At 39.9% G+C, this 13,348-nt stretch overlaps 1 protein-coding gene across 12 annotated transcripts in view; it reads right to left on the minus strand.

Annotated features, from left to right (window-relative positions):
- The window catches only part of ENOX1 (ecto-NOX disulfide-thiol exchanger 1), a 365,975-nt gene that overhangs the window by 282,743 nt on the left and 69,884 nt on the right, over window positions 1-13,348 (minus strand). For all 12 annotated transcript variants that reach the window (XR_014948654.1, XR_014948652.1, XR_014948653.1 and 9 more), the window contains exon 2: window positions 12,702-12,775. The gene's annotated coding sequence lies outside the window, so the exon portion shown is untranslated. The remainder of the gene's footprint in view (window positions 1-12,701; window positions 12,776-13,348) is intronic.

Consider the following 13,348-nt stretch of genomic DNA (forward strand, 5'->3'; position numbering starts at 1 on the left):
CAGAAAAAAATATCCCTGCTCAGATATAACAGAGCCAGCTCAGGCTCCTTTCACACTCATCAGATGGAAAAAGGCACATATTGATGTTAAGTGTTTGGTCAAGCGCACATATTTGTTCATCCTAGGGCAAAAAAAATCCTCCCCCTAAAGCACTGTGAGATCATTCATCTCCTTCACAGTCAGATGCCTACAACCCTTCAGCGAGCAGCCAAGATGGACCAGCTAAATACAGATGAAGACGCAGATCTCAAGATTCAGCTGGATATGTAGCATCTTTTTTTCTGAAGGCCGGTGGTTACTATTCTGTAAAAAATTATTCTACCAACAGAAGTGTGGTAAAGATTGGCAAATGAGGGAAGAATTCCTAATTATTTTTTTTCTTATACATTCGAATATGGTAATAAATGCTAGTGTTAACTTTCAGATGTTTTAAACTGTTTTGTTACTCTTCTGCTTATGTACGCTCCCATTCTGCACACTGCATAAGCATCACTTAGTTAGGAGAAAGCAGGAGAGTCTGACACATCTCCATTAAAATGGAACACACAAGCCTGGAGTACTTCATTTTAAGCACAGAGAGAAATTTGTTTTCTGATGAGAAGTAAAACGGGCCCTTGAACTTAAAAGTCAATGACAGAAAAAAAAAAAAAAATAGACACAAGATACAATTTATAGCAGCAAAAGAAAGTTATTCAGGAGTCAATAATTTTTCAAAAGGATTAACAGAGCATATGCAGCATTACCTATAATGAGATAGGAAGAGTATAGGGAGTACAATTTGCATGCTATTTAGATTCAACAGATAGTTACACTGTTGATACCTAAAGTGCTGTTGTTGTCACAGTAAAGGTGGAGGTCCTGTACATCCTCTGAAAATTAATACTGTTCAAAGAAAATGGTTTAAATTGCAATCCTTTGGGTATCTATTAGAGTTTAAACTATAAAGAAGGATGCTCCATTAGATGACTAAATTTCCTTTTTATCATAAGGTCACAGCAGTTGGCTGAAAAAGGCGTCAAGGCAACTTTTTAAATCCAGATCTATTTAGCTCTTGGATTCAACCAGGAATTTAATGCCAAATGGAAAACAGTAGGTAAGCATGAAAACTGAAGTAATCTATCACCATTAACTTTTCAACAGATAAGCATTTCTCTGTTTGAACAAATACACATTCCAGGACATGAAAACAAAAATGTTTTGAACAGCACAGCTTCTGTAAGACCTCTGCATAATGAAATTTCAGGAAATGCCCAACACAGAGGTTTTGGTGCACAAAGAATATTATTCATTTTCTTTCCACATAACAAATAAATAAATACTTCTATGCTAAACACAAATTTAAGTACCATATGCTGCTCCACTTTGTATTCTTCAATGCTTCAGAAAGCATGGAGAAATGTACTTACATTATTAATTCCTCAGTGTGTGAAGTTAAAAAAGCCTCAGCAATTCAGTTGAAAACCAGTTCAGCTGATATATAGCAAGAATTGTTTTTCCCTAGACTGCTGCTTACAAACCCAATGTTGATTCTGAAACAACCTGATTTCCTTCCAACTCATACATCATTATCAGTAATAATGATTCTTCAGATCCTCCTGCTGCAAACTCACTACCTTGTGCTTGCACTGTCAGCAGCAGCTGTACTGCCAGTTTATGCTTCCTTTTTGGTCAACTTGGTGATTAATCGATCAGAATTTAGTGTTTTAGCTATTTGGATGGCACATTCCCCCATTCTAATTGCTTTGGCTCAGAAAGATAAACAAGAATAAAGAGCTATATGGCCTTTTCTCTTCCCTTACTCCAGATGAGGGAAAAATACAATTACAGATTACATACAAAATCCAGCCACCATGAATAGTAAGAAGTAGAAAAGAAGGTGGCTGCATTTGTTCTCATCACATAAAATGTACAAGCTTTTAAAATGCAATTGAGAATTTTTAAAAGCTGATAAAAATGATGGGAAGCACTAGTATTAGAAGAAATAAATGATTATGTGGGTTTTCCCTCATTTTATTTTCTATTTGATTAACTAAAGGGAGCCTTGTATCTATTGTATTTTGACACTGGTGTCAGATGTAACTGCTGATACACCGAGAGAACAGTCTGTCAAAATGGCAAGAAAACAAAAGAAGCTCTAAGTTGAACCAGAGTTTGTACGAGGGCTGCTCCAAAGTAATGCTTCCTATTTTACTATGTCAGTCCACAGCATCAGAAGTAGATGTTGGTGGTATGGCTGTAGAGGGTGCGCCTTCCCACCAATATCCCGTTACATGTTTCTGCCATGTGACAGATGGCAGCAGAGGGGCAGTCTGACACAATGACATCTGACGTGGAAGTACATCTGAAGCAAAGATGTATCATTGAATTCCTCCATGCAGAAAAAAAAGCACCCACCTACAATCATGAGTGCTTGCTAAACATCCATGGGGACCACAGTGAGGTGGTGCGTTTCAGCACTGTCAATAGACATAAAATACAAGCCATGTTCCGGACAGCCATGCACAGATGTGACAACACAAAATGAAGAGTGTCTCAATCAGCTCATCAAAACAAAAAGGAGACTGCAACCAAGGAACTGTGTATGAAACTGAATATTGGTTTCAGTGCATTGGAAGCAATGGTTCCAACACTGGAAAATCACAAAATTTGCACCAGGTGGGTCCCATGAATGCTCACATGAACAGAAAAAACACCATATGCAAGTTTGTCAGGACCTACTGAATTGACATAAAGCTTCAGGCAACACATTCCTGGGTCTCAGCATCACCAGTGATGAGATATGATGCTACCACTACAAACCAGTGTCAAAATGGAAGTCCATGGATTGATAATATGTGAATTCCCCACTAAGAAAAAAGTTCAAGACACAGCCCTCAGCAGGTAAAGTAACTGTCTTTTGAGATAAGGAAGGGATGATTCTTCTGGATTTCCTGGAACCCTGAACAAACCATCAACTCTACCACTATATCACAATGCTGACTAAGCTGAAGACTTGAATTTCCAGAGTCAGGTCAGAGAAGAATCATAAGAATCACAGAATGTCCTGGGTTGAAAACGATCATCTAGTTTCAACGCCCTGCTATGTGCAGGGTCGCCAACCAACAGACCAGGCCTCCCAGAGTCATGTCCAGCCTGGCCTTGAATGCCTCCAGGGATGGGGCATCCACAACCTCCTTGGGCAACCTGCTCCAGTGAGTCACCACCCTCTGATTTAAAAGCTTCCTCCTAATATCTAACCTAAACTTCCTTGTCTTAGTTTAAAACCATTCCCCCTTGTCCTATCACTATTCGCCCTCATAAACAGCTGCTCCCCCTCCTGTTTATGCCCTCCCTTCAAGTATTAGAAGGCCACAATGAGCCTTCTCTTCTCCAGTCTACACAAGCCCAGTTCCCTCAACCTTTCTTCAAAGGAGAGGAGCTCTCAGACCTCTGATCATCTTAGTGGCCCTCCTCTGGACATGTTCCACGAGTTCTCTGTCTTTCTTGTGCTGGGAGCCCCAGGGCTGGATACAGTACTCCAGATGAGGCCACAGTAATGCCAGGCCCTATATTGGTTTAAAGACTGCAGAGTGCATTGCCAATTATGGTTGGAATGTCCTATCACAGCCACTGTGCAGTCCAGAATTGACACCTGATCTCCATTCCCTCAGGCTTATGAAAGATGGATTGCATGGGCAAAATTTTCCTAGCAGTGATGCTATCATGGCAGCTGTGAAACATCAGGCCACCTCCACTGGTTCAGACTTTTTACAAGCACTGTTGAAAACTATTGTTTTGTAGCTGAGAGTTTTCTCTATGAAATAGAGCTTTTGTGCTCTTTGTATCTGTTGTAGTCACCACAGAAATAAACAGGAGGCATTACTTTTGGACCACCCTGTCCAGCAATTGAAAATCACTGTTAGTACCAAATACCTATGTTAACCCTCCAAACCGACAGAAACACATGGGCTGGAGAATTTGTTGTAAGTTACTTGAAATAGTCACTACTCAGAAACACAGTGAAGTGCACACATTTCCGTAGGCAATAACCTCCTGTCCTGTGGGGAAAGACAACAATAAGACAGTTGTTGGCCTAACATGACACAGTTCTGCAGGCCTCAACAGCGTGTGAAGAGGATAGAGCAGTGCTATAGGAAAGAGCAGTCTAGGAATGATGGATGAATGAATCTGTAGCACGGCAATATTCCCACTAGGAGCAAGAAGTTCTCAACATTTTTTCCCTTTCAGATTTCTAAAAGGATAACATAAAAATTAATGCCTGTTGAACTAGAAGGCGAGGATTACTGCAAGAAAGATGATGATTTCTATACTGAGGTTGCAAACCAGACAATAGTATGTTTGCAGCATAACGAAGTTCTATAATCATTTTGTCAATTGCCTGTATCAATACAAAGAAATGTAGTCTCTAGCAAGAGAATGTATTGCAGCAAGTCCCCTTGCTGATTTAGGATGGTAGTGTTTACCTTTCCTTATAAGCCATCAGAGACACGATTATATATTGTGTAAATACAGTGGGGACATGGATTAATTTCAAACCTATCACATAATCTGATGAGATTTCCCATGAGATCTCCTAACAGTCTGCAGCACTGTGAGCCATTATTTCCATATTTATTGGAAATAACATCTGAGCCAAGGCAAGGCATGGCATTCCCACTGAGAGCAGTCATGAATTAACTCCGGTCATTGTATACATGGAGGGTCTTTTTGCTATTATTAGCATACACTTCAAACAATACCTAACTCCATGATGGTACAGTACACCACATGAGAGTATTGAGAGGGGTCTCCTAAATGTTGACCTACGTTTCTGATACATATATGGGACACAAATCAGATTTCACCTGCATTTCAACATCCTCTCCACTGGATGAGCTCCTGCCTCTTGCCAGAATGGCGTCAGAACTGTGATATGATAGAGGCACTCAAGATCTTTCTTTTAAAACACATTCCATTAAGCAGCAAGAACAAAATCACAATGAACTGTGATGTTTATGATCATAATTTGAAGGATGAACAAGAAGCTGTGGTTCCACTTGTACTTGTTTGGAACTACCTGTCTATTTTAAGTGATCTCCACTTGATGGATGTTATGAGGTGTGGATGAATCCCTTTGTGCTTCGCTGTCACGGCAGCCATGCTGGCATCTCTGGCTCCACAGAAGGTATGACTAAATTAGTACCATTTGAAGATTTCAAAGCCAATGTCCTTCAAACTTTTCCCCAACATTTCTATTTATCTTTGTAAGTAAACTTTCTCCATTTTTAGTTGACCTGTTTCTCTTACCTGATTCATTTGAGGATGCTTTGTAACACTGTAATTTGTCACCATGGCAACAAGTGTTCGGTCACTACAGCTGATGTCACTGAATGAATCAAGTAAGAAAATCACAAAAATGATTAAAATAAAAAGAAAAAAATTATATATTCTAAACAAATGCAGTAATATTTTGGGATAATAAGAAAAGAAATTCAGTTGGATGTGATTAATTAATTTCAGTTTTAAGACTACATGGTTTTAGTTTCTTTTTCTTTTGTAGGTTTTATTTTGTTGCTGTTGCTTGCTTTTAACTTTTCATGCTCTTTTGTGTGTGGTAGTAACTGAGTAAAATCCAGTAAAATAGGCTCTGGTATGTATTACCCAGTAATACATCTCACAGTGAGACTGTTGCAGTTTCAAACCCACCTCTGCCAAAGTTTTAAAGAGAAGCTGAAGCACGGCTGACCTCTCCCTCAGGGCACAATGAGACCTGCCTTGTCCACTCAATTAGCCACTTAATCATTCCATCCAAAAGGGCTGAATGTGTAGCTGTCTCCAAGTACCCTGCCAGTGCCCTGAAGCTTTAGATATTGTGTATTATATTTATTTATCTAGCTCAATTTTCCTGATATAAATAACCAAAGCCCAAAACTCTTCTGTTGTTTTTCCCTACCTATGTCAATGCTACAGTGATGTCTATTATATGGGTCAATGTTGATTGCAACCCAGGATTCTGTAAAGCTTTTTGGGGAAAGCTTTGCTTGGCTGGTTGCAGAATAAAAGGGTTGTGATTAATGGTTCTGTGTCAGGGTGGAGGCAGGTTTAGGTTAGATATTAGGAGGAAGTTTTTCACTCAGAGGGTGGTGACACACTGGAACAGGTTGCCCAAGGAGGCTGTGGATGCCCCATCCCTGGAGGCATTCATGGCCAGGCTGCATGTGGCTCTGGGCAGTCTGGTCTGACCCTGCACATAGTGGGGGGTTTGAAACTGGATCATCATTGTGGTCCTTTTCAACCCAAGCTATTCTATGATTCTATGCTTCTAAAAACCCTAGAAAGGCAAAGGCAGCTACTACATCATCATCCAGGGCAGCCTTTTGTAGATTTACCTGTAACTCAAGTATAAATGCAGGATAATCTTATTGCTATTTGCATAATATACTTCTGGATTTAGCAAGAATGTTGATAAATCCATTAAAGACTTCAGCTAACACACAAATTTCTTTATATATTTCTTATAGCTAGTGGTGACACATAGCTAAAGATGTCTTTACAAGGTGATTCTAACTTTAGAAATAGTAATAAAACCTATTTATCATATGTCAGTGTCTTGAAGCTTTATAATTTTGTCACATTTTACATGAAAAGTAACTTTATTTCTTAAATAATATAACTGATGCTGATTTAGGAGCAGCCACTTCCATCACCATCATGCAAGAAACCTCCGGGGGATTAAACTTTAGGAGACACTCTCACAAAAATTAAGCACCACTTTTATAGCTTTACTAATTGAATGTAATTAATTTACTAGTGCTCTGGAATGGCAGGTATTAAAAAAATAATAAAATCCTCAAGCATTTTTTTTTGCTTTACATGTGATAAACGCTACAGTCACTCTTTCACAGAGGGAACACTATTAGGTGATAGTGGAGTTCTTCACAGCAGGTCGATTGAGATTGTCAAAGTTCATTAGCATGTATGTGACTGGTAAATAATTGAGTTAATTTTAGGCTGAGTGACATATTTAGAAAACTACAAATCACCTAATTTTGTGAATTTAATCAACCTTTGCTCTTCCCCAGAACATCCAGCATACATCTGCAATATTAAGCGTGAACCTACTCTTCACTGTACAGCCCTGACAAATACAAATGCTTTGCAAACTTTCATAATCCTCACCTGCTTTAAATAGCAGCCTCAAGCAAGCAGATAAACACAATAAAAAAAAATTGCAGAGAAAATAAAAACTTAAATAAACAAGAAACCTGAGAAAGAATTTTTCTTTAAATGAAATATCAGCCAGGTTTACTTTGAGATCTCCATTTGCTTTGTCTCTAAGAATTAAAATGCTTAAGTCCTCAAGATACCAACGTAGAAAAATACTGTTCTGGAAGCATTAAAAAAAGCAAAAATCCACCTAATGTTAAAAAAAAAAAAAAAAAAATCCAATCAGCTGTAAAATTCTTGTTTGCATTGGCACTTTCTTAGCACAGTCAAATCACATTACAAAAGTAAAAATGGCATCACATACGGATCTTCCAGGTTTGGCTTCTGAAAAAGGCTATTTTCTGAGGCAGGAAACACCTTCCCCAAAGTTTAGCTGTATTTGGAAACAAGTCACGAATACTAACTGATATGAGTGAGTTATTCATTTTTCATTGGAAGACTCCCGACCTTTTTAGCACAAAGCTGAAACTTTCTATTGGTACTAAATTCGATACTGAAAATGACAGTATTGAGGTAGAACAGTGAGCTTTCCCATGTAAAATTTACACTGTCGAGATACGTGCTTGCAAAAGGGGTAATTACTCTTCAGTTTCACATTTTGAGTTCAAAAACAAATTGCTTGTGGTTTACTGGCAGCTACAGCTTGGGTGCTGACACTTAACTGTTTGTTATTAATACGCAAAGCAATTAATGTAATTATAAATATGGAAAAGAAAAATATCAGTACTATTTACATTAGTTAGCTACTAGGAGGTAAAATACTTTGTCAGCTGTAATACAATACAAATTGCTGCAAAGTGTTTAATACAATTATAACATGTAGATATTCAAAGCACTACAGTTTATATTCTAGGTCTGTCCTCCTGGGATCAATTTATGATACACTGTGCTGGATATCTCATCTTTACAAAATCACATTACTTTGTTCCTATGTTGCTACATCAGGCTACCACACAGTTTACCTACATGTGAGATTTCAGGCCCAAACCCCACATTCTGAAGAGCAGTGCATATTGCTGGGATACACAGAGACAAGGAGCATATGTGTGATGAGTATAGACAGAATCATAGTATCATCTGAGTTGGAAGGAACCTTTAAAGGTCAGCTAGTCCAACCCCATTGCAAAGAACAGGACGTCTACAGCTAGAATCTACAGCTAATACCCATTCAGAAAGCACAACACATGAGTATGCACCTCTCTCCAGTTCTGCAACAACTTCCTCAAGCAAGCACTGGGGAAAAAAAAAAAGAAAAAAAAAAAAGCATAGCAGAATCAACAGCAGATCATATCCCTTCATTGCATTGGTTTCTTGGTTGTTCACATAAAACAAACATCTTTCACTTAGACATTTACCTCCATCCCTTGCCTGCACAGCACATCCTGACATGCAGCAGCACTGTAAGGGAGGTTCAGGAGGTCTAAATAAGAATCTCTTGTAGGTGATAGCCCGTTAAGTGAAAGGTGGACACTCAAATTCTATATGGCCTGTCCCTTTGTAAATACTCAGAGTCACTAAGCCGTTTATGCAGAAAGGCTCGCCTTCATTTTCCTTCACCTTCATTTTCTTGCATTGGGAATTAAATTTGCATGCAGAAGTACTAATATAAATGGAGGCCAAAGCTAAACAAGACTATTTCAAAGCTCCGTATTAATGCTTTAATTTTTAAGTCTGACAGTGGTGTAACACTTTCCTGACATCCTCACTTAATAACACTGTATGTTACTTGGTAACATATGGCATGTTTAACAATGTGACTCAGCTCCAATTGTTCTAGGGAATCTGAAGACAACTTTGTCTCCATATTCCCTTGTACTGAAGAGTCGTGCTTGTAATCACCTATTGTAAACACATATTTTCTAGCACTGCTAAGGGAGACAAGCAGTCCCAAGTCAGAAAAGGTAAATGCTTTAACGCGGAACTTCTTTGCATAACTTTGATAAATAGAAGGGACAACACAGAGGAGACACGTGGTACTAAATACAGGGAACTGCCTAGGTAGGGAAGCAGAGGGAAAAGTAATAATGAGCAGGGGAGGGCTGAAACTGACACCTCCTCCAAGCAGACCAAATCGCTGCTGCCCAGGGGTCCTGCCTGATACACAGCCTTGCTTGGCTTCCCAGTTGTGCCACAAGTCTGATCCAAAGCCCACTGAAAGCAGCAAAGCCCCAAGAAAGAGCCAGAACACAAGCCTCTCAGTCATCATTCATTCCATTGCATGAGGCCTTGCAACATCACAGGATGGGTGCCCCACCTGAGGACCAGGCACCCACAAAGGGCAGCCTGGGAGCCGGGGAGCATAGGTGCAGCCAGGGGAGGCAGGACACAGGGAACCCAGGGGACTGCCTATGACAGTGGGTGACCATTGCCCCTGCCAATGGACTGCAGGGCCTGGACAGCAGTGCCCAAGGGCCATAGGCCCCACATCCCATGGCTTACAGCCTGCAGAACAGTGCACAGGTCTGTGGCTGAACCTCCCTGCTTCTGCCTGCTTGTCACAATCCAACATTACTTTCTGTGTTTAATGTTTCAGATCCGTGTGCAGTTAAAAAATAAGTCAGAGCCTGCCAGTTATTTCTCCAAGGTTTCCGAACACAAACTTTGCAGCTCTTCTGCTGTTTTGCACAGGCTGCCGCAGATGGAAGACAGATATCTGTCCGCCAACGTTTGAAGAGGACCAGATTTTTTTGTTTAGAGTTTTTCACTGTTTAGCACTCCCAATAGTACAATCAGCCAGGCCAATCTTTCTCTCCATAACAAGTGCACACACAAACGAGCACAAGATACCATTGTCTGTGCAGGATTCACACACACACAGACATCTGCAGAGAATTGGGACTGCCCTGACAGTTAGTTTTGGAAAGAGAGGGGCCAACTTCTTCTAACCTGGCTTGGAAAGCTCTAAAACTGCTGTGAAGTCTTGCCAAAAGGCAGCACATTTACTGAAAGGGAAGGAAAACAATGTTGCCCAGTAGCCATTCCAGCTGCCATCAGATGGGAAGATTTGCTATTTCCAAGTAACTGAAATATCTGAGGGAAGCTGTGGCCCTAGTGCAGCCTATTGGTAAGTCAGCTATGCTCTGACCTCACATCCCCCTGCCAGAGTCATAGCCGTTCTCTGCCATCACACCCAATCCTCCTCAAAAGTTTCCACACCTTCCAGACTCATCACAACAACCCTGCAAGAATAAGCTGAAGCCAACCTGACACAACAGATTTCTCTCTGAGGCGCACATATGTCACAAAGATTGCAGTTCATCACCTACGCTTCTCAAATGTTGCTGAGCACGCTCAAGTGGGATGGTGATTGTGCAAACAGGACAGCACTGATTTTCTTTCTTTCTTTAAAAGGGAGTGGAAGAAGAAGACTTGTTTAACATAAATCTGTTTGAAGTGAGGTTCACAATTCATGCTCAGTGAGCTGTCTCTTGCAGGGTCCAACAGAAAACTGCTCAGAAAACTGTCACCTTTTCCTGGAATCTTTTGCACAGCTTTGGGAATGGGGTTGAGCCTGAACACTTCAGGGCTTGAAGATTTCTTCCCCATGCAGAAGGGTGGTGTCACTGGGTGGTGCCTGAATGACTGCATGCACGCAGGCACAAGTTTCCAGGAGCAACGGAAAGTAAACTACGCCATAAAAGTCATGCAGCGCTTGCTGCTTTCTTTCTTGTGCATGACGTCTTGGGAAAATTTCAGGGAGAAAATGAATGCTGACAGCTGACAGGCATGGGGCAGTGCCTCAAGGGAAATGGGGAAATGTGCTTCCCCATGGACAAAGGCACCGGCAGAGGGAGGGGAGAGGACAGGCGGCTGCTCTGCTCCCAGACAAGGATTAGAAGTCGCAGGTGAACCGAGGCCACCTGCCCTACTAATAGCAGCAGCTTCCTGCTCAAAACAAGAAGCAGGTTCACATATTTGTTCTGCAGTTGGGTTCAGACATAAGCTGCAACACAGATGTTCACAGGGCACAAAGGGGACGCCCAGCAGAGCTGGCTGCAAAAGAAAATTTACGGGAATGACAGCAAGTTTCCTTTTACAGCAGGCTCTCTAGAGAGGCAGTAAAAGGGAAGCTCATTCTGCTATGACTTTTTTTTTTTCTGAAGCTCCTCCCTGTGAAAGATCCCACTGCTGCCAGTCTCCAGAGACTGAAAATGAATTAGAACAAGATGGAAAAAGCAAAAGCCATGGGAAAAAAAAATAATAATAAAGAAGCAAAAGAGAAAATGAAACAGAACAAATGAGACAGAAATGTACCACAAGGAGGGAGAGCATGGAGGAAAAGGGGAGAAGTAAAGGCATATCACAAGACTGAAGAAATATTAAAGAAATAATAAGAAGTAGGGTTCAGATATTTTGTACATACTCCAAAAACAACATAAGACTTAAAATCCTCAAACAGACCTGGACACAGATCTGAACATCCCATCAATCCAGAAGTAGAACAATCAAACATCAAGTAAACCAAGCAAGTGTCTGACCCCAGACACAAAATGGAGACAGTGGTTCTCCAGTTTTTGCCAAGCATCTTGGGACTTACGGAGGAAACACAGTATGAAAATACTTTGCATTCTAATTCTTATACAAGAAGCAACTTCTTTCAAAATCCATCTCCTGGGTCTCCTACGTCAAAACCTACTCCTGAATTTTATTCCATAAGAACAATTCAGCCTCTATGCCACTATAAATTTCTTCAAAGTTTCTCACGCGGATCAAAATAAGTTCAATTGTTACATCCACACATTTGAAAAGCCTTTTCCTTTTTAAAGCTGAGATGCAAAAGCTGATTCTGTAAACTCTTTAGGAAGAATAAAACCTTCCACATCTTCTTGTTTTCCCTTCTCTACTGCTAGGAGCTCAGCAGCACTTCAAGCATCATAAAGTGTGACCTGAGTTTTAAAAAAGAAATCACCTAAAAAATTGCTTCATTATATGCAAGAATGTACTTCTCAAATTGCCTGAGTATTTTCTGTAAATGTTCTGAGTAAATTATCAGCTTCACTGAAATACTTGAGAAAATTTCCAGGAACTTCAGCATGCCCAAAATTTCAACCTATATGGCTCTTTTCTTCAAGCATTTTGTCACATTCATACCTTTACTACCAGCAGTACTTGCAAAGAAAACCGAATGAAACAGACAAAAGCTAGCTAAAGCACAGCCTTAAGTAAAGGAGGACTCAGAGTAGAGTCACTTCTTTCAACTCACTTTATTTCCAGAGCTTGTCACTTGCTCATAGAGACATTTCCCTTCATTTTGGAGATAAATTTGTACATTTGGCTACATGCTTCTCTCTGAGTAGCTGTGAGCATCACGCACTTCCCAACTTATGACATACAAATACCACCCTATTGAAAATTTAGCCTGCAAAGATCCATCATACTGTCCCATTCTTTGTAAGTTCATTTTATTAAGAGCTTTACAAAGTTCAGCATTAAACAAAACTCACAGATATTCCAAATCATCCAACACAAAATATGAATACATCTGTTGTACTTACCTATTTATTGCAGGTATTCTCCAAGTTTCAGGAAGCATATAACCAAAAACTGTTCCAAATTCAGAGCCCCAAATCTGGAAAAGAGATAACATGTACAAATCACTAAAAGAATAAAGCTGAAAACTACAAATGAAAAGAAAATATACCATCATATTTGGAAATTAGTTTATGAGCTGATCCCGCTGTAGCTGTGCATAACATGGGATGTTGTGGGTGATAAAACTGATGGTATGATAACTTAAATTTTACACATGTAATAACAGACAGGTCTTTAGGTGACTTCTACTATATGAATTCAAAATTAGTAAAAAGGCTCTGAAAGTACATCAGATTTCCAAACAGCAGTTTTGCTTTAAGTATCTGTAATGAAATAACAAAAGCAACATTGTCAATATGCAAAACTGATGATGGCATAAAAGAAAATAAAAACGTATTAGGAAACCACAAACATCCCTATGTATATTTAAGCAGATTTCTGCCTTTAATTTGCAGCAGGACAGCAATGGGAACAGGGAAACCACATGAAAAAAAATTAAAGACATCATCATGTGCATTCCTTCTGTCCAAAAATGCTGAATGGGGCAGTTCTGCTACTGATGTGGAGTTCTAGTTATACATTTTTGTAAGTGTATGTAACACTTAATTAC

Source organism: Coturnix japonica, chromosome 1 (assembly GCF_054131305.1).
Source record: "Coturnix japonica strain WE chromosome 1, WE-NBRP24, whole genome shotgun sequence".
Lineage (NCBI taxonomy): Eukaryota > Metazoa > Chordata > Aves > Galliformes > Phasianidae > Coturnix > Coturnix japonica.